We start from the raw sequence: 20,513 nt of genomic DNA, 5'->3' as shown, positions 1-20,513 counted from the left end.
CATATTTCTTCATGAAACAAACGCAAGAAACACTCTTCCAAGAATATAATGGAAACACAAAAAAGTGAAGGTAGAAGAGCATTTGGAAAATAAATGGCAGCTACCAAACAGCTCCTAAAACGAACTCCCTTGATAACTGGCACGTGACCTTCCCCCGTTTTTATCCAAAATATATCCATCATGACCAAACTTCCCGGCCCTCAAAGGCCAATGCATCATCAAATCAACTCGCCATGTTACATATTCACCAACCATCCATTTCAAGTAAAAGGAAAATTAGACGGTCCACCGTCATTAACCTTTGAATTCTTATCCATTTCCTAAATTTATGCTATAAATAAAAGCGGGAAAAGAAAACAATTTTTTTATTTAGGTGGGAAAATGGCTGATGCCTTGAGCAGGGGCAATTTACTCTCGATTTGTAGTAATCGGCTCGTATCGGTTGCTAGTAATAAGAGGAGGAATCTCTCCGTTGCGAGTTTCTATCATTGTGAAACTCATTCATTTGAGGGATTGAGTTCTTGTTCGAAAAAATGGATTGTTGGTAAAAGTTTGGATTTTGGTGATTTGGAAAAACCACGAGAGGAGACCCCAGAAAAATCTCTGTCCAGATTTGATTTGTTTAGTTTTCGTATATCTTTTGGAATAATCTTCACAGTTTTGTAAATAAAAATCATTGTTTTTTAAATACTTGTTAATCGTTGTGAAATTTTGTAGGCGACCCTCTCATTTCTAAAAGCTATAAAATGGTGGAACAAGGGTTCGTAACATAACATAAAAGAAATCAAATCGACTAAAGATCTCGTCGATTCGTTAGCAAATGCAGGCAACAAGCTTGTGATTGTTTCTACTCTCCTAGTTGTGGAGGATGTAAAGCTCTTCACCCAAAGGTAACAATCTTTATCTTTGTGCAAAATTTTGTTATCTGGGATTATGAATTAGAGTTTTCAGATACGTAATTTAGTTATTTGTTTATTTGCAGATTTGTTAGTTTTCTGAGATGAACATGTTGGCGCCTATGGCTAAATCTGGAATAAAATAGAAAAATCTGTTAGAGAGCTTAAGTACTATATTTTAAAACTTTTTCAAGTTTAGCTACTATGCGTTTATGAAACGCTGTCCTTAAAGTAATATTTGGCCTACTGTAGTGCAAGGATCCCAATGCCAAACTGCTTCCAGGAACAGCAGTACAGTACACTGGTGTGCATGACCAAGTAATATCAAGATCTCCTCGATCTATAAGACCTTTCGGTCAAGGCAAATATCTCCTCGATCCGTTAAACCTTTCGGTTTAAAACCATTCGGTTAAAACTTTTCGGTTCAGGCAAAGATCTCATTGATCTGCTAAAACCTTTTGGTTCAAAAACCTTTTGATTCAGGGCTCTGTTCCTTTGGGAATAGACTAAAGCTTGCAAGCTTTCAAACTCTACAGTAATAGCACAACAGCTTAAACACTACAATATGTGTTTTGTATATATCAAGAGCTGCCCCAATGGGCACTATTAATAAGCCTCTAAGGCCAGCTCAAGGGTTATTTAACTATTACAAATCATAATGACAATTATGATTATAACAACAAATGACTTAATTGTTGTAACTGCTGCATGTAGTTTTAATTGTTGCATGTAGAAATGTCTGAATGCGAGGGTCGCATTTCTATGTGTAGGCATCAAAAATTACCTACGGGTTCCCGCACGCAGCTCGAGACAGAGAGAAGATGATAAACGTTATTATCCAAGTCAAGCAGGATTATCTAATGTCGACAAAGCGTATGAAGAGATTCGACAAAGCGCACGAACCAATGGGACGACAGAATAATGAAGAAACGATACAGTTGAAGGTTACGTTTCATTCATGAAAAGCGAAGCGCCGCTCGTGTCTTATCCTTTCCAAATCGTCATTCTAAGATCAAACGAGAAAACTACGGCAAAAATAGTATCGGGCGTCCCAAAATAGTCTCAGGCATCCCTACACAGTATCGGGCGTCCCGGCCCCGAAAACGCTGTCCGCAGCCCAAGATTCTGTCTGGAGCTTCCCAAACTGATTTGAGGTTATCTTTGAACGTGGTTAAGTGGTTATAACTGAGGATAAAAGTAAATCGTTCGTTCTTATCCAAAAACAAGGCTTCTGAAGCCTATAAATACAGTCCTAGGGCCTTCATTTGCACAGATCTGGAATTCTCGAGCCTTGACGAACCCTGCTGAATCAGAGACTGAGGAGCACGAATTTCAGAGAGGAGGAGGAGATCGGATCGTGTTCTTCGACATAAGGAAGATGAGTTCGTCAGATCCATAGCCTAGTTCCTTCCCTTGAGATCGTACCTAGCTGCGATCTTGAGAAGAGTGGTTATTTCGCTGTTGCCGAGATAATTACTTTGGTTTCTTGATTCCTTCACGAATCAACAAAACTCTGGATTGATCTGATCGCTTGGTAGTTCACGGATATTAACGTCCCCGGTACAGGCAAAGATCCCACGCAAGCAGCGGTAGATAAATGTCCGTTGTGTTTGTTTGAGAAGAGTTGTAATTTTCTTTATTTTATTATGTAGGGGGATCTTATAAAAAGATTAGACTTTTAAACTTATTGTAACGACTAAAGCTGTAATAAGTTTCACAATAAAAACATCAACTTTCTACTCAAATACTATGCAATACGAGGATTGCTACCAGCCTCGCGCGAACGCGAGGCTCGCCCGCATGCTGCGAAGCAGCCTGCAAGACAGCCTACGAGGCAGCTAATGTGGTAGCCAACGTGACGCTAAAGGGTGCCACCTAGCCCCGATGCCTCCGTGTAAAGTGCCAAAGGACCTTTTGAAATACCAAAACTTTAACTTTTCACTATGCTACTAAGTATTTTTGAAAAATGTTGTTTGGTGGAAAATTTGTAATAAGAAAATGAAAGAATTCTATTTGATTTTTTATTCTCTCAATCTCGATTACAATTTAAATTCTCGATTACAAAAGAGAAGAGAATTGATCCAAATCCTTCCCTTTGTTTAATTCTGGGTTCTTCACGGTGGCGATAGAGTGCCTCCCTCGAATACTCGCGTCGAGTTTGCTCTCCGTTGACGATCCGCCATTTTGCTTTACTGGAACGATATCTTCTCCTCACGATTTGATGTTGTGGAGAACTTGCAAAGCAAGTTTGAAATTAACTCTTGATGAGTTGATAACTCTGAACGAGTTTGAAACTCTATGAAAGAGTTGATTTAACCGAATCGGTTTATAAGCCAAGGATGAAGAAAGTTCCTGTTGTCGAAAGCCAGCGATCTCTTCTTTGCTGCCAAGTCGAAGGACCCAAACTCAGTTGAGTTTACTCCTATTTATATGGGATTAAGGGTGTAACCGCCCCCTTAGTTCTCTCCATAATGGGGTTGAATGAGGTGTAACCGCCACCTTAATCTGCTCCTAAGTAGGGCGGAAATCCTTCTAAATATAAGGGAAAAACGGTTCCTGAAACTGTTCAGCTCGTGTTTGAACAAGTCAAACGCCAAAAATGACATTCTGGGCCCGAACTTTGCGTTTTAGACTTAAAACGCAGAGTTGGGCCTATTTTAGGCTGAAACGTAGTGTTCGCACAGCGTTGTAAATCTGAAATGCAGAGTTAGGATGCAGAGATGAACTCTGCATTTTGAGTCCACAACCTCTGCGTTTTTAATTGGAGCACTGGGGATGACCTCTGCGTTTTGACTCTGAAACGTGGGTATGACCTCTTTGTTTTGATGTTGTAACACAGGGATGACCTCTGCGTTTTGATGGTGTAACACAGTGATGACCTCTGCGTTTTGATGGTGAAACACATGGATGACCTCTGCGTTTTGATGTAAAGAGACCATCAATTTGTGGTCTCTTTTATTGGAGCGTTGCAAAGACCGTCATCTTGTAATCTTTATCTTGGCTCCTTAAAATATGAGAGTTGTCAGATTGTAACTCCCGATGTTAATTGTGAAGGTTGTTGAACTAGAGCTTTTATCGGTTGCTGTAAAGGTCGTCAGATTGTAACCTTCATCGATCTACGTGAAAATCTTCAAATTATATCCTTCTGGAAGTCGTCAGATTATAACTTCCATCATCGATGTTTGATGGGGGATCAGCTATCTATAGTGATTTTTAGACAAGCTACAGAACCCCTCCAAAGTTTTTGAAAGTTTGCGGTTGACTGGAATGAATTTTTGAAATACTTTGGATCTCAACTTTAATCTTGGAGCCGTTGATTCCTTGTCGTAAAAGAGTTGTTATCTGCACTCGCTTCGAATACATCTTGGTTGAAGGGATTTGCCACGCAGGACCTGTATGAAGGTATGCGTCATAATCTTGCTTTTGGAATGTGAGGGTGGACCCCTGCGTTTTGAACTTGAGGCGCGAAAGTGACTTTCATGCATTTTTGACTAAGTCTTTGAGACTTGTCTTTAGCTCACCTGTTTCAAGTCTCGGCTCACATCCATTAAGCTGATGGGCCTACAAACATGCATAGGGTTTTTGGAAAACCCTTACCCATCAACGGATTTGATAAGCCTTTACCGACTACCGTTTGAGTCGGGTTAGCATGTGGATTATCTAAGTCCGTTCCATATGTAACGTTGTGCTAAGAGAATATACCCTCTTAGACTTGATGCTATAATTTTGAATACATAGAATTTATCATTTTTATGGAAAAAGACTAACTGGCAACGCGTGTTAGGCATAGACTTATATCTACTTAGGGATCAAGATAATGTCCCCCATGCATGTGAAGCATAGATTTTGGTGTCTTTTCGCGATAAAAGACTAACCAACAACGCGTGTTAGGCGTAGGCTTATCCCTATTTAGGATTTAGGATAAAGTTCCCCATACATGTGAGGCATGGATTTTGGTGTCTTTATCGCAACAAAAGACTAATCGGCAACGTGTGTTAGGTATAAGCTTATCCCTACTAAGGATTTGAGATAAAGTTCCCCGTGCGTATAAGGCACGGATTTTGGTGTTATTAATAATAACCTGCCACGATGTTGAATACGTAGACTTTTGTCCTTTTGTGGTCAAAGACTACCCGGCAAGGCGTATTAGGCGTTGACTTATCCCTATTTAGGATTCGGGATAAAATTTCCCATACATGTGAGGTATGGATTCAGAGATTATTAATTTAATGATAATTACTAGCTATGATATTGAATACATAGACTTTGTCACTGTTTCTTCCTGTATTATATTTTCACTTGAAACACTGAAAAAAAGTTGGAAGTGCTAGAGGTGTAGTATTAACTTAGCATGGATTTTTTACTTAGAGTGAAATTCAGAAATTTTCTTTATTATCACTAGGATAATTCCAGAAAATCTTTAATCCACTGGGGATTTTTTAATGAAATTTGCTATTCTTGTTAAAAAATGATTAACAAGTTCATTGGGGGTTGACTATTAGAGGTGTGATGTTAACCTAATAGTATTTTATGGGCCTATCGCTCTATTGAAGAGAGTTGATAAGTTGATTTGGTCATCAGATGTGTGTTATTAACTTGACGAGTATGTGGACCTATCTCTCTATTGAAGAGAGTTGATAAGTTGATTGTCAGAGGTATTTTGTTAATGTGATAAGATTGTGGACCTATCGCTCTATTGAAGAGAGACGATAAGTTAATTGTCAGAGGTTTGGTGTTAACATGACGGGAATTTGTTACGATCGGAGTCAAAGGTGTGATATTAACATGTAAGGAATTTTATTGCGATTAGAGTAACTTTGAGGACTTATCATCCTATTGAAGAGGATTGATAAGTTAATTTGTCAGAGGTGTGATATTAAGGTGACAGGAATTTTATGCGGTTGGAGTAACTTTGAGGACTTATCATCCTATTAAAGATGATTGATAAGTTAATTAGTTGTCAGAGGTGTGATGTTAACGTGACAGAAAAATGTTGCGATTGGAGCAACTTTGGGGACTTATCATCCTATTGAAGAGAATTGATAAGTTGATAGGTTGTCAGAGGTATGATGTTAACATGATAAAAAAATATTACGATTGGAGCAACTTTGTGGACTTATCATCCTATTAAAGAGGATTGATAAATGAGTTGTCAGAGGTGTGTTATTAACGTGACAAGAGAATGTGTACTTGTGACTTGCACAAGATTTTAGGCATTAGCATCTCGCTGAGGAAACTTACTAGGTGAGTTTATCGTCAAAAGCGATGAATTTTGATACTTGTGATTTGAATAAGATTTTAAAGACTTAGTGTCTTGTTGGGGAAGATTGCGATTTGAGCAATTTTAAGGACCTATCATCCTATTGAAGAGGATTGATAAGTTGATTGTCAGAGGTGTATTGTTAACGTAACAAATTGGGAGTGATGCAAATTGAATTCATACTCTGTGGGTGTGATGATCGTCAGAAGTATAATGTTAACTCGACGATGTGAAAGATTCGTTACTCTTAATCCAGTGGATTTCAAGTAACCAACCCCCAGTCTTGATTAAGACTTAGCATGGGAAGAAAAAGAGGGGTAGACATGACATATCGCCTTGTGGGCCACCATCCATCAAGTCGGAATAGAGGCATAAATAAAGTACTTCATGTCGCCTTGAGTGACAAAACTCTTGAAGTACTTCATGCCGCCTTGAGTGACAAAACTCTTGAAGTACTTCATGCCACCTTGAGTGACAAAACTCTTGAAGTCACAAGTATCTGAATGAATCAGATCCAACAGGTTGGTACTCCTTGGAAAGGGCTTCCTTGTCAGCTTTGATTACGCACAGAATTTACACTTCTCAGGTTTATAACCCCCACGTTTTAGAAGTAATCCTAACTTCTCCATGCTAGACAATTTTCTATAATTTACATGTCACAGTCTACTATGCCATAACACATAGGAGTAAGTAGAAGAGGATATTTTATTTATAACTAAGTTGGGTACAATAATACTGATCTTATACATGCCATTAGTACGATATGCATTTCTAAAATACATTTTCTTAAAAGATAACACAACCTTTCCTCATTGGAAATCTAGCCTCACACCTACTTCACATAGTAGGTTTCCAGAGACTAAGTTGTTAGGTCTCATGTTTATATGCCTATATATCTAATCTAGTTCTGTTGATTAATAAATAATTCCTAACAATGTTGTCGAGTGTTTATTTGCTTGTTAGGTATTCTACACAAAGATTCTCCCATTGGAGGTTGGATGTACTTGTGCCTACACGATCATATTCATTGGAGAGTGGAAGGAATTTGGAATGGAGCATGATGCATTTAAGCCAAACACATTATTGCTTCATCCATACTATGAAGAGGAGGATTGCCCAAGATCAAGGATCATGAGATCATTTAGCTTGGGTATATTAGTTTAGGTGTTTATTGTAAAACCCCGTGAATTTGAATATTATGTGATAAATAATAATGAATATGTTATATGGTGATGAATAACATATTTTGATGTTTGAGTTTGTTAGGAATTGATTTGAGATCAATTCAGTGTATATATGTGAGTGGAGGAGAGAAACATGCACGAAAAACAGAAGAAAAACTGTAAAACCTCTGCTAAGTCGACTTGCCACAAGTTGACTTATCAAAGCCGTAAGTCGACTTGTCAGATCCGTAAGTCGACTTATAGGTTGATTTCCAGTTTTCTTTTGGGTTTCGGGTTATATCCGTTTTGTTTCAATCCCAGACTTATATAAACCCTTTTAAACCCTATTTTTGCTGCACTTTCTCATGAGAATATATCAGCCACCCCTCCTCTAAAACCCTAGTTCAAATTTTTTGAGTTTTTAAAAGAGTTTGGTGAAGGATTCGCTGAGAGGAAGGCGAGATCTGTGTTTGTAGCAAATGAAGAAGTCTTGCACGCGTGTTGGAAGGATCAACAGTGACTTGAGGCAAGATTATCTTCGTCAAAACCTATCCACATAGTTAAATAACTAGTTTAGATGTTTAATATGATGTTGAATACGTGTTTTCATACTTTAATCTTAACCTGAGGTGTTAAAAGTTATATTTTTGATATTAAATCTTAAACCAATGCTATATCAGAAATCTTTTCTTGCTGTTTATGATAGAATAATGATCATGATCATTAAGGTTTCAATTATTTTTATTTTTAATCTTTTAAACATGTTTAACTCATGCAATAACCCTAGTTTGATGTTTAATTATCTTTTAATGCTATTAATCATGCTTAAACCCTAGGTTTGTGATACCTAAATAACTTAGACATGTTTAAATGAATTTTATGTCTCTGTTCATATTTATAAACAATCATGCTATGGCAATCATGTGATATTTCATGTCTTTATTGAAAATCTTGTATAATCATGTTATTAACCCTAACTAGTTTTAATCTAAATGCTAAATCATGTAATTTGATCTCTGTGAATTAGTTGTACATGTTTATAACTTGTTCCTATGTTCCATGTTGAATAGAACGAGTTTTGTTTGAGAAATATCGTAGAAAACGTCGAAACGACAACCTGTAAGTCGACTAAGTCAACTTGCCGCAAGTCAACTTATGCCAGGCCATGAGTCCACTTACCATAAGTCGACTTGTCAGGTTTATAAGTCGACTTATGGGCAAATTTCCAGACTTTTCCAGTTTTTTTTTTGCACTGTTTTGAGACGAGTTCGCGGGATTTGAGCCACACTTCTTTACACGTACATTCACGCATACACAAGTACATTGCCTTTGGACACACATGGGTATCCCAAGGGAGATTATGTTAAGTTTTTGATCCGATTATAATAGAGTAGTGATTGTTCATACACTCGCAGGATATCGTAAATGAGCACAGCTCAGTATTATATGGGATAGTACGTTGATATACAAGATATACACAATTTATATAAAAGATGGATATCGTTGATGAGTCCAGTTCAGTGCTACATAAGGTAGTGTGTCGATATTCTATATATACAAGCTATTGAGTCAGGTTTGGATGCTTTGTATAACAGTCCGTCCACACGAGTGTGCGATGAGGCTGGTAAGTCGTCTATTTATGGTGATTGTTAGTCATCTATTTGGATACCTATATGGTAGGCCGTCCCGCACTCAGGCTACGTACTGAGTTCACGATGAGACTAATGAGCCATGTACACAGTTTAGGATACCTACAGGGTAGTCCGTGACTTTGAGATTGTTGATTTATAGTCTAAGTTTTAGGTGGATGTCAGTTATGAGTTCAACTCATCTTTGAGATATATGACCGAGATACTTTGCTCCTGAAAGTATACGGGATTATATGTTAGTATTTATTTTATCTCCTCAGTAATCGTGAAAGATATTATAATTACGACATAATAATATCTTTATATTTCTTTACTGTTTTCTTTACTTATTAGTTGAGATCAATGATTAGCGATCTATAATTTGAGACATATGATATATACATGAGGCTTTTCTTGTTTGGATTATTTCACTCAACGTACTACGTCTCGTGTTGTGGATTTCTAATTATTGATTTCATTTAGATTGTTTATCTCTAGATTGGTTGTTGTGGATTTCTAATTATTGATTTCATTTAGATTGTTTATCTCTAGATTGGTATTAATGTTTAGGCATCTACAATTTTAATTATTGATTTCATTTAGATTGTTTATCTCTAGATTGGTATTAATGTTTAGGCATCTACAATTTAAGATATATGGTATATACATGAGGGTTTCTTTATTTAGATTATTTTGCTCGACGTACTACGTTTCATATTGTAGGTTTTAAATGTTAATTCTACTTAGATACGGGAAAAATGATCTAGGTAGACTATGCTTAATAGATAGAGCCTTCACTCCACCTAGTAGCCCTTCTCATGGGGGTGGATGGAGGTAATCTTACTGTAGCGCTCTGACGCTCTTGTTGTTATTCTTTTTATTGTTTTCTTTTCTTTCGGGTGGTACAGAGGTACGGAGAGCCACAGAATGACGAAGTTCTTGCATAGTCACCGTCACATAAAATTTTAGAGACTCTACAGTAGATTTTTATTATTTTATTCATACATTAGAGTTTCTCAAATTGTAAAGGCAGTGTGCCTTAGTACGATTCTAGTTAATTCACGTTGACATTCTCTTTATTACAATTATCAGAAGGGTTAGAGTTGACACATAATTCTTTTATTTATGAGATATCTTTTCTATATCATGTCTATTGTGTTCATTTCTATATTTTTCTTGTTCTGTACCTGCACTTTTATTCAATTCCACTAAAGGATGTTACTGTGATTGGTGAAATGTGTTTATGCACAGTGTGGGTGCATGACAGGTTTGACATCTCTGGGTTCATCTTAGACTGTATCATTATGTGAAACCAGGGGCGTCACATTTATACTTTATGTGTCATGCTTAAAGCTCAAATATTACACACATACAAGTTTTTTTTGTTTTATAGATTTCAAGTTTAAATAAATATGAAACAAATAGTTATATTTATATACATACAAACCCGTTTCATATTTATCATCCATGTTTTGGAAAATAACGTGTTTGAGGATTATAAGCTTAACAATATTGGTTTACATCTTTTCAAAAGTCTATGAATCCATTTAAAAATATTTCAGAACTTGTTTAGAATGATTTTATCAAAATTAAGCTTTTAACAAATTCAAATTAATGAAATCATGTTTACCATTTTCATATTATTGTAAGTTTGCAAAATATGTGTTTTAAAAAAACTCAATTATATTATTTTACATCTTTTATAAAGTCTATTAATCCATTTAAAAGAAGTTTCAAACTTGTTTAAAATCATTTTGTCAAAATCAAGTGTTTTTGAGATTTCGTATTTTGACCAATTTTGCAAAATGATAAGTTTTCACAAATGGGAAATGGTATTTGAAAATTTTCTTTTATAACATGTTCATTTTCATGTTTATAAACATTTTCCCAAATTTTATAATTTTTAAAATTTATTTGCTTTTTTTAAAGGGGGTTTGAAATTCATTTTCACCGTTTAAAAACATCCATGTGCACGTTATCAATCAACTGATGAGGAACATCAGTCGACCAAAGAAACGAGCTAGAAAAGTAAAAAAGTTTATGCTCAGTCGACTGATAAACCATCAGTCGACTGAAGTAGGTCATCAGTCGACTAATGAGTTCATCAGTCGACTGATGAGTTCATCAGTCGATCGATGAAGGTTGAGCTGCCTGTAACGGTCAGCTCATTAGTCGATTGACACTGTTCATCATTCGACTGATGGCACTGTAACGGCTAGTTTTCCATCTTCCTGATTTTTCTGGTTTTTTTGTCTTTTTGCTAGGATTTTCTTGGTTTTTAGGCTTTGTTTTGTGATCCTATATATATCCCTTGTCTTCAAACTTCTGAATTATCTAAGAAAAACAAAAATCAAGTTTTAGGCAAGTTTGTTTAAGGGTTTTCAAGTGTGTTTTCATGTTGTTTATGTGAAGAAGTTTTCACAAGAGGAGGAGATTGATATTTTTGTTTTTTAGGCTTCAATCTCTCATCTCTCTCACTCTTATTTTTAGAGAAGTTTCACTAAACTCGATTTCTAGCTTTATATATATTTGTTATTAATTATCTTTTCATTAAGCTAGATTTTATATTAAGCTTAGTTTTATTATTGCTCATTGATCACACACACAACCTATTGAGCTTTTAGTATTACACATTTAGTATAATTTGGGTTATGGTGAGTGATTCATTGAGTGTGGACTTAACTTAGTTCTCATCTTGTTTAGAGAACAAATCATTTGTCTTTGAGCTTAATTATTGAGAGAACACATTATAATACACAAGGACACTTAGAGAAGTGGTTGGTGAGAGATGGAGTAAATTCCAAGAGGAGTGACATCGGTAGTAAATCTTAGGGCGAGGTTGCAATTCCGAGCACTTGAGGAAGTTGACACGGGCTAGGATAACACTTAGTGTGTTGTGTGATTACATTTGTGAGAGTTGTAATAGTTTTTGGTGAAGGTGAACTTGGAAAAGCGAGTAATTATTTGTGATAGTGGAGATTCTCATCGAGGGTGAGGAGCGGAGACGTAGGTCGTGGGTTGACCGAACTCTGTGATCATTTCTTTGTGTTTACGATTGCCTTGGCGTATCTCTTTTGTGCTCATTGTTCATTATATCGCTATATTGCCATTGTTGCATGTTTATACCGCCTATTGTTTTATTGTATATCCTTGCACATATCTCATTGTATATCACTTTACCAGGATATTAGTTAATAAGTTTTAATTTGGCATTAATATCGGATTGGATTAGCAAATACCCTATTCACCCCCCTCTAGGATACTTTCATTTGGTATCAGAGCTTGATGCTCTTGATTTGTAGCTTAATCGCCTAGAGTCAAAGATCCAAGCTTTTATATCTTGCTAATCTAGTTTTGTGATTTATTGTTGCTTGCATTCATAATTATGGACATGCATGGTGCACCTAGTTTAGGCTATAACATAAATGTTACTCCTAAATTCAATAATTTTCCGTATGCTTAATGGATGGTTAGATTTAAAATATTTGTTAGATCTAAATATAACGATTTATGGTAAATAATTTAATGTGCTTATATTGTGCCCACTTTGGAGAAATCCAAGTGGAGCAATAATGATAAAAGAATGTTTATAATGAACAAGTTATTGTTAGATTTTTTGCTTAAAGCTTTTGAAGTATCTATATCTAACAAATTTGCTCATTTTTATAGTGCTTACAATTTGTGGAAATTTATAGAAGCACATCAAGGTAACTTAGAGAAACTCCAACACATTCTAGTGGAGTTCACTTCAAGTGAGAATGGAGCATCATCATCATGCACACGGCCCCTAGACGATAGCCCTAGTGAGGTATGCGAGTCTGAATCTGATAGTGAATTATCTATAGTTAAACTTGCATGTTCATATGAGAAATTAATGAAAGCCTACAACAAATTGCGTCATAATTTTATAAATTTAAAAAGCAAGAATGTAGAGCTAAAATCCGATCATGATATGCTAGCATCCAAATTTGATATCATTGCAAAAGAAAATATGACAATTAAAGAAAACAATGATAAATTGAATTTGAAAAATAAAAATTTGACATTATCAATAGCTAGCTTAACTCATGAAAAGAATGATGTCATAAAAAAAGTAGAAATAATTAGAAATAAATTTGATTCATTTAAAAATAATCATGTTTGTTCTACTTCTATCGTTAATGCTGGTATGCCTAATAACGAGTTGAATAAAGTGAAAAATCAAATTTCTTTTTTAGATTCAACTTTATCAACATGCATTAACAATCATAAGAAGCGTGTAAATATGTGTACTAAATCAAGTGCAAATAAGTCGAAATCATCCACTTACTATGCATACATATATAGCAAAGTTTACAAGTATTCTATTTGCAGTCGTAAATGCCATTTAGCTAAATTTTACTATGATGCACAAAAATCGACAAATGCTAATATTATTGCTCCATATGCATCTCATATAGTTTCTTCATCTCACACACATACACATGCACCAAATAGTCATTATAAGCATGTTAATGTGTATAGGTGTGATTATTGTGGTAGATTTGATCATTTGGCCAAATTTTGTTTTGATTTGAAAAGATTTTTACATTTGCAAAATAATTTTAAAAGACCATCTTTATTTGTAAATGTTTCCCGTGCACAATCTAATGGTCAACAAAAACAAATGCACCCATTTTATTGCACGTATTGCACTCGGAATGGTCATTTGCACAATTATTGTTATGACCGTGTTCGTGCACAAAATGCGCCCAAATGGGTTCATAACCCTAGGGCTTTGAGGTTTAATGATAGGGCTCATGTCCTTAAATTCTTCGGCACCAAGAGTGTTTGGGTGCCAAAATCTTTTTAAATTTTAAAAACAAGATCTTTAGTGTTTTTGTTTTTTATTTCTTATTTTTGGAAAAAACGTATTTTCAAAAACTTAATTTTCTTTGAATATGTATATTGATCAATACTTTTGTATTTATTACATATTATAATTTTTGTTGATTTTATCTTTGAGGATGTTGATTGTGACGAATCATTTGCACTAGTTGCAAGGATAGAGTCAAATTCTTATATGTGTTTATCATTTACAAGTTTTAAAGATTTCAAACTATTTCAAATGCATGCTAGAAATGTCTTTCTAAATTTTTAATAAAGAGGTTTATATTTGAGAAACCCCTCCTAGATTTATTGATCCTGATACAGGTGTATCTTCTCTCTTTTTCGGGAGCTTAGCGATCCTCATGGGAGCTTGAGGATAGATGATTCTCATGGTAGCTTGAGAATAGAAGCGTGGGTGGAGCCGTTGGTGGCGGCGAAATAAGTCAAAAGAAGGAAAAATAGAAATATAAGGAAATGGAAGAACATGCTCAGGCCGATCGACTGAATGGTTAACACTGGTCGACCGAGAAGGCCATATCAGTCAACCAACCGACCAATGCCGGTCGACCGAAAACGTGTACACTGCAGGGTCTAAAAATGAACTCTCTGGCCGGTGGACCGCACTGCACATACCGGTCAACCAGCTTGGGTTTCTGGGTGATTCGAGATTCCTGATTGAAACATATTCCAAGTTGAGTTAGGCTTGGTTATTTACGATTTTGCCATCCATGTTGTTTAACTTATAAATAAGGATTGTTTAGGGTTTCTAATCATCAGATTATTAGAGGAGAGATTCTAATCAAGAGATTAGAGTTTAGTGAGGATAGAGAAGTTGTTCTTTATTCTAGAGAGAGAGATTCTAATCAAGAGATTAGAGTTTAGTGAGGATAGAGAAGTTGTTCTTTATTCTAGAGAGATTGTGTGAGAGAGATTTTATAATCTTTTATTCTTCGTTCTTTATTCTAGAGAGATTGTGTGAGAGAGATTTTATAATCTTTTATTCTTCATAATCTAGAGAAGGTATTTTCCTTCGCCAATTGAATTATTTTGTGTGTTTTACTTTCTTCTTCTCAAATCACCTTTGATAATTCCATGATCAAAGGTGCTCGTTCGGCGACTCGTATCAAGTTGGTATCAGAATCTTCAAATCCTGTAAAGGGGGTGTCCTGTGCATGATCCTTACTCGATCGCAATACAAGAAGCTAGGCGAGATTCTTATTTCTTTGGAAGAAGTCCATAAATCAAGGAAGAAGAAGATGACAGAAAGCGACAATTCATCGAGGCTTGATGCGGTGGAAAAACAAATTGAGGCAATCAGTTCGACTCTCATGAAGCTCGTCGATCTTATCTACGGAGCGAAAAGAAAGGTGAATCTTCAGTGGGGCCCAAGAAGAAACATATAGAACCCGATGGAGGTAGTGAGAATTCATATTCCGACAAGGAGGTCGAGACTATTAAGACTGTTCCACATCAAGGGGGTAAGGGTTCTTACCAGAATTTAAAGATTAATTTTAGAGTTGAGATTCTTGTTTATGATTGGAGTGTTGATGTTGAGAGGCTTGATGATTGGATCGAGCGTATGGAGACCTATTTTACTCTTTATGGCTATTCGTCAAAGGAGAAGATTATTTTTATGACATTGAAGCTTTCCGGGCATGTGTTGATGTGGTGGAAATCCTACTACAAGCAAGAGAAGAAAGAGGTATCATGGAATAAGTTTAAGGAGCTACTGAGAAAGCAGTTCTACCCGATGGGATTCCTTGAAGAGTGTTGGTATAAGTGGTACGGCTTGCGCCAAAGATTCAATCAAACCATTCAAGAATACACTACAGAGTTTCAGCAGAAAGCGTTGGTCCTCAACATTGCAACGAAGGAGTACTCTGTTTTTATGAAGTATATGGTAGGGTTGAATGAATACATTCAGAAGGAGATGAAGCTATTCACGATTGAGTCAATTGCAAAGGCGAGCATGAAGGCTATTGATATCGAGGGTAAGTAGAAAAAAGGCAACGAGACAAAGGGGGATGTCAAACAAGCTATAGGCGAGTCTAGTGGTTCCCAACCTAAGAACAAAAAAAAAATAAGGGTGATCCAGGAAAAGCAGAACTGATTTGTAGTCATTGCGAGAAGGCAGGACATGTTACTGATCGGTGCTGGGAGAAGTATCCTCGTCTCAAACCGAAGGGGTTGAAGAAGGAGTATAAAAAGGCATACGTGATAGCATAAGGTCCGAAAAAAGTCCCATGGATGATAGAGCCTAACATCAGTCTCAACCTTATGGTAGGGAAGCAGGCCACGAAGGAGGACGAAGATCCCAGAGAGTAGCTCTTTGTTCTTAAGTTCCAAGTGAAGACCAGTTTGCTAGATACCATAGTTGATCCAGGCAGTGAGAAGAATTTAATATCCGAGGCATTGGTTCAGAAACTAGGTCTGAAGACGATCAAGCATCCAAAGCCGTATCTATTGGGGTGGATTCAGAAGGAGATAGGGCTGAGTGCAGTTCATCAATGCACTTTCAGATTTGCACTCCACTAGTCGTATATTGACAAGGTCACGTACGGCGTAGTTCCATTGGATATTTGTCAAGTTATACTAGGCAATACGTATTTGTAGGATAGATACGTAATCTATGAAAGGCGGTCTCAGAAAGAAGTACACATTCACTAAAGACAGTGAGAAGTTCATATTTCGTTCGGCGTCTCTTCCGAAGGAGACAAACTTGGTGACGGTGACCCGGACGAAGAGGCTAGTGAATGCAAACAAGAAATTTGTCTCTCTATTCATTAGGCCTTATGAGGGACTACTAAAAGAGGATTGCATTTTAGAGCGAAAGGTAACTATGACGAGACGTGGGGCGAAGGAGGGGCTCACGAGTTCCCTTAGCTGAAGTTCTAACTTGACGGGATTTCAAGTTTCTAAAGGGGGAGCCATGATACGGGTTTATCTTCTCTCTGCTTCGGGAGCTTAGCGATCCTCATGGAAGCTTAATGATAGATGATTCTCATGGTAGCTTGAGAATAGAGATGTGGGTGGAACCGTTGGTGGTGGCGAAAGAGGTCAAAAGCAGGAAAAATAAAAGAAATCACGAAATGGAAGAACAGGCTCTAGCCGGTCGACCGAATGGTTGACATCCATCGATCGACAAGGCCATATCGGTCGACCGACTGACCATTGTCGGTCATCGTGTCGGTCGACCGAAAATGTGCACGCTACAAGGTCTAAAAATAAGCTCTCCGGCTAGTTGACCGCACTGCACATACCGGTCGACCGGATCGGGTTCCTGGGTGATTCAGGATTCCTGATTGACGCATATTCCAAGTTGAGTTGGGCTTGGTTATTTACGATTTTGTCATCCACGTTGTTTAACCTATAAATAGGGATTGTTTAGGGTTTCTAATCATCATATTATTAGAGGAGAGATTCTAATCAAGAGATTAGAGTTTAGTGAGGATAGAGAAGTTGTTCATTATTCTATAGAGATTGTGTGTGAGAGAGATTTTGTAATCTTTTATTCTTCATAATCTAGAGAAGGTATTTTCCTTTACCAATTGAATTGTTTTGTGTGTTTTACTGTCTTCTTCTTAAAATCACCTTTGGTAATTCCACGGTCAAAGGTGCTCACTCGGCGACTCGTATCCGATCCTCTTTTTCATATCATGTTTATCGGGTGTAAAAAGTTTCTATATGGGTTGATACAAGCTCCAAGAGCTTAGCATGATTTCTTATCTAGTTTTTCCTTGTCGAAAATGATATTATTGTTATTAATTTGTTTTATCCTAAGCAAAATTTTTATCTTTGTGGATGAAACACATAAATATTTCGACAATAATTTTTGTGTAATCATGTAGATAGGAAAGATATATTCCTTATTTATATTGATACAAAATCTCAAAAAGTGGACATGTTTTTCAAGCCTTCTTACAAAGATTTTTTTTAAAAAGAGGTATATTGGGCATGTTTTTGAATCATGTTTGCTGAATCATTTTTATGATTCTTGACTTTTATTTGGATTTTTATTTGGACTTTCATTTGGACTTTTATGATCATCATGTCTTTTATAACTTTCATGACTTGTTTTCATTTGAAAACTTCTTTCATGATTCTCAAGTTTTTCCTTTATTTGATTTTTGATTTTTGAATCTTTGATATATATCTTATTGATATATATTTATGGTTAAGACCCTTGTAACACTTTTTTCTAAATGATACATATATATATATGTGCTCACTTGGTCTCTTTGAATGTGAGTTATGATTAGCACATTCTTATGTTTGCTCACATTTAGTTGCTTTTTTTTTATTTAGGGCTTTTTTGATAGGGGGAGATTTCTCTCTCCTATTCTTATTGTTTTCCTCATTTTGATGTTGACAAAAGAGGAGAAATAAGTATATTATGAGTATATTTGATTATTGCTCTCTATTGTTTTTATGCATAAGGAATATAAATTGTATATTCATTTAGTATCATGCATATTTTATATTTCTCTATGTAGATTGTTTGTCATCATCAAAAAGGGGGAGATTGTTAGGTCTCATGCTTATGAGCCTATATATCTAATCTAGTTTTGATGATTAGCAAACAATTCCTAACAATGTTGTCGAGTGTTTATTTGCTTGTTAGGTATTCTACACAAAGATCCTCCCAATGGAGGTTGGATGGACTTGCGCCTACACGATCATATTCATTGGAGGATGGAAGGAATTTGGAATGGAGCATGATGCATTCAAGCCAAACACATTATTGCTTCATCCATACTATGAAGAGGAGGGTTGCCCAAGATTAAGGATCGTAAGATCATTTAGGTATACTAGTTTAGGTGTTTATACTTTATGTGTCATGCTTAAAGCTTAAATATTACACACATACATGTTTTTTCGTTTTATAGATTTCACGTTTAAATAAATATGAAACAAATAGTTATATTTATATACATACAAACACATTTCATATTTATTATCCTTGTTTTGGAAAAAAATGTGTTTCAAGATTATAGACTTAACAATATTGGTTTACATCTTTTCAAAAGTCTATGAATCCATTTAAAAGTATTTCAAAACTTGTTTAGAATGATTTCATCAAAATTAAGCTTTTAACGAATTCAAATCAATGAAATCATGTTTACCGTTTTCATATTCTTGTAAGTTCGCAAAATATGTGTTTTACGGATTAAAGACTCAATTATATCATTTTACATTTTTTATAAGGGAAAAATGTGTCCAGGCCCCAAAAGTGGGAACTTCGTGTGACTAGCCCCCCAGTACTTTGCCCCATGTGGAATAGCCCCAAAAAATGGGCTTTAATATTTTAAGCCCCCTCCACGTCAGCTTTATACTAAAAGCAGATGGTATTTTACAAAAAAACCGAAACTGCCCTTCTCTTTCTTCCCCAGACGAGTCCTGGAAGTCACTTCTCATTAATGCGATATGATGGTGAAAATGGAGGGAAATTTCCCCCTTTTTTTACTCCATCTAACTAGTTAGTTCTCCATTACTCCTCCTCCTCAGACCAAAATTCTCTCCATAACTCTCTCCATCATGAGCAATAACTAGTTAGTTCTCCATTACTCCTCCTCAGATCAAAATGGCTGAAAAGGACATCATCTGCATTGTCTCTTTGCAGTATAAAGCGGTATTCTTGAAGATTAATTCTTCAACCACCATCTTGGATCTCAAGTTTGATGCAGCAGAGAGGTTAGATCTTCCATACGAGTCATTAATTTTGGCATACGAAGATCAAACAGTTGGAAGCTTAAAATTTCTCATTGAGAACGATGGTGATCTGACGTCTATGGTGGAGCATTGCCACAATCTTGGACTGAAAGAGGTTCACGTGCAAGCTTTTAAAGAAGGAGATGATTCTTCTAATAAACAGGAAAACGAGCAAGTCCGACAAGACATGTAGGTTAACTGTAAAATCAATTAACTTAAGTTCTAATCGTCTTCTTGTTAGTTCTATACTAGGTTTAACTGGACTTCAGTTCTAATGTTTTATTTGTCATTAAGCAGTTCTTTGTTATGCTCCATACTAGAGTTCTAATGTTTTATTTGTCAGTTCTAATCGCTATTTTGTTAGTTCTACTAGAGTTATTGCTGGTTCCACTATAGTTCCCATATTGTTAGTCCTAATTGTTATAAATTAGATATAACGTGGTATAAATTAACGTGGTATAAATTAGACAATGTAGGTATAAAATAGAACTAACAAGCCATCAGTTAGAACTGACACTAACACACTACAGATTAGAACTAACACTGTGCATATTATTAGAACTAACACGCTACAGAATAGAACTAACACTGTGCAGATTAGAACTAACACTCTACAGATTAGAACTAACACTGTGCAGATTAGAACTAACACTCTACAGAATAGAACTAACACTGTGCAGATTAGAACTAACACTCTACAGAATAGAACTAACATGTTATAATTTTGAAATAGCTTGTTATAAAATAGAAATAACTTCGTTAAATCAGAACTAACCTTTAATGGCTATATTGTTTGTTCTAATAGCTATTATGTCAGTTCTAATCAATGCACTGTTAGCTCTGATGGTTATATTGTTAGTTCTTTTAGTTCTAATTGATTCTAACAGCAAGCAATTGTCGTTTTTTCTTTTTAGCTTTTGCTATTATCTGTTGATACTTATATTATTTGTGCAGTTTGAAATCAAAAAGTGTAGACTGTGGCCCGTCGGCGTTGTTGACCACAAGTGTT

At 35.9% G+C, this 20,513-nt stretch overlaps 1 pseudogene; it reads left to right on the top strand.

The window, feature by feature from the left end:
• Positions 382-20,513, top strand: part of LOC109841562 — a 29,654-nt pseudogene continuing 9,522 nt past the window's right edge.

Source organism: Asparagus officinalis, chromosome 5 (genome assembly GCF_001876935.1).
Source record: "Asparagus officinalis chromosome 5, Aspof.V1, whole genome shotgun sequence".
Taxonomy (NCBI): Eukaryota; Viridiplantae; Streptophyta; class Magnoliopsida; order Asparagales; family Asparagaceae; genus Asparagus; species Asparagus officinalis.
The sequence above is the reverse complement of the archived record's forward strand: the minus strand, read 5'-3'. Positions and strand labels throughout refer to the sequence as shown.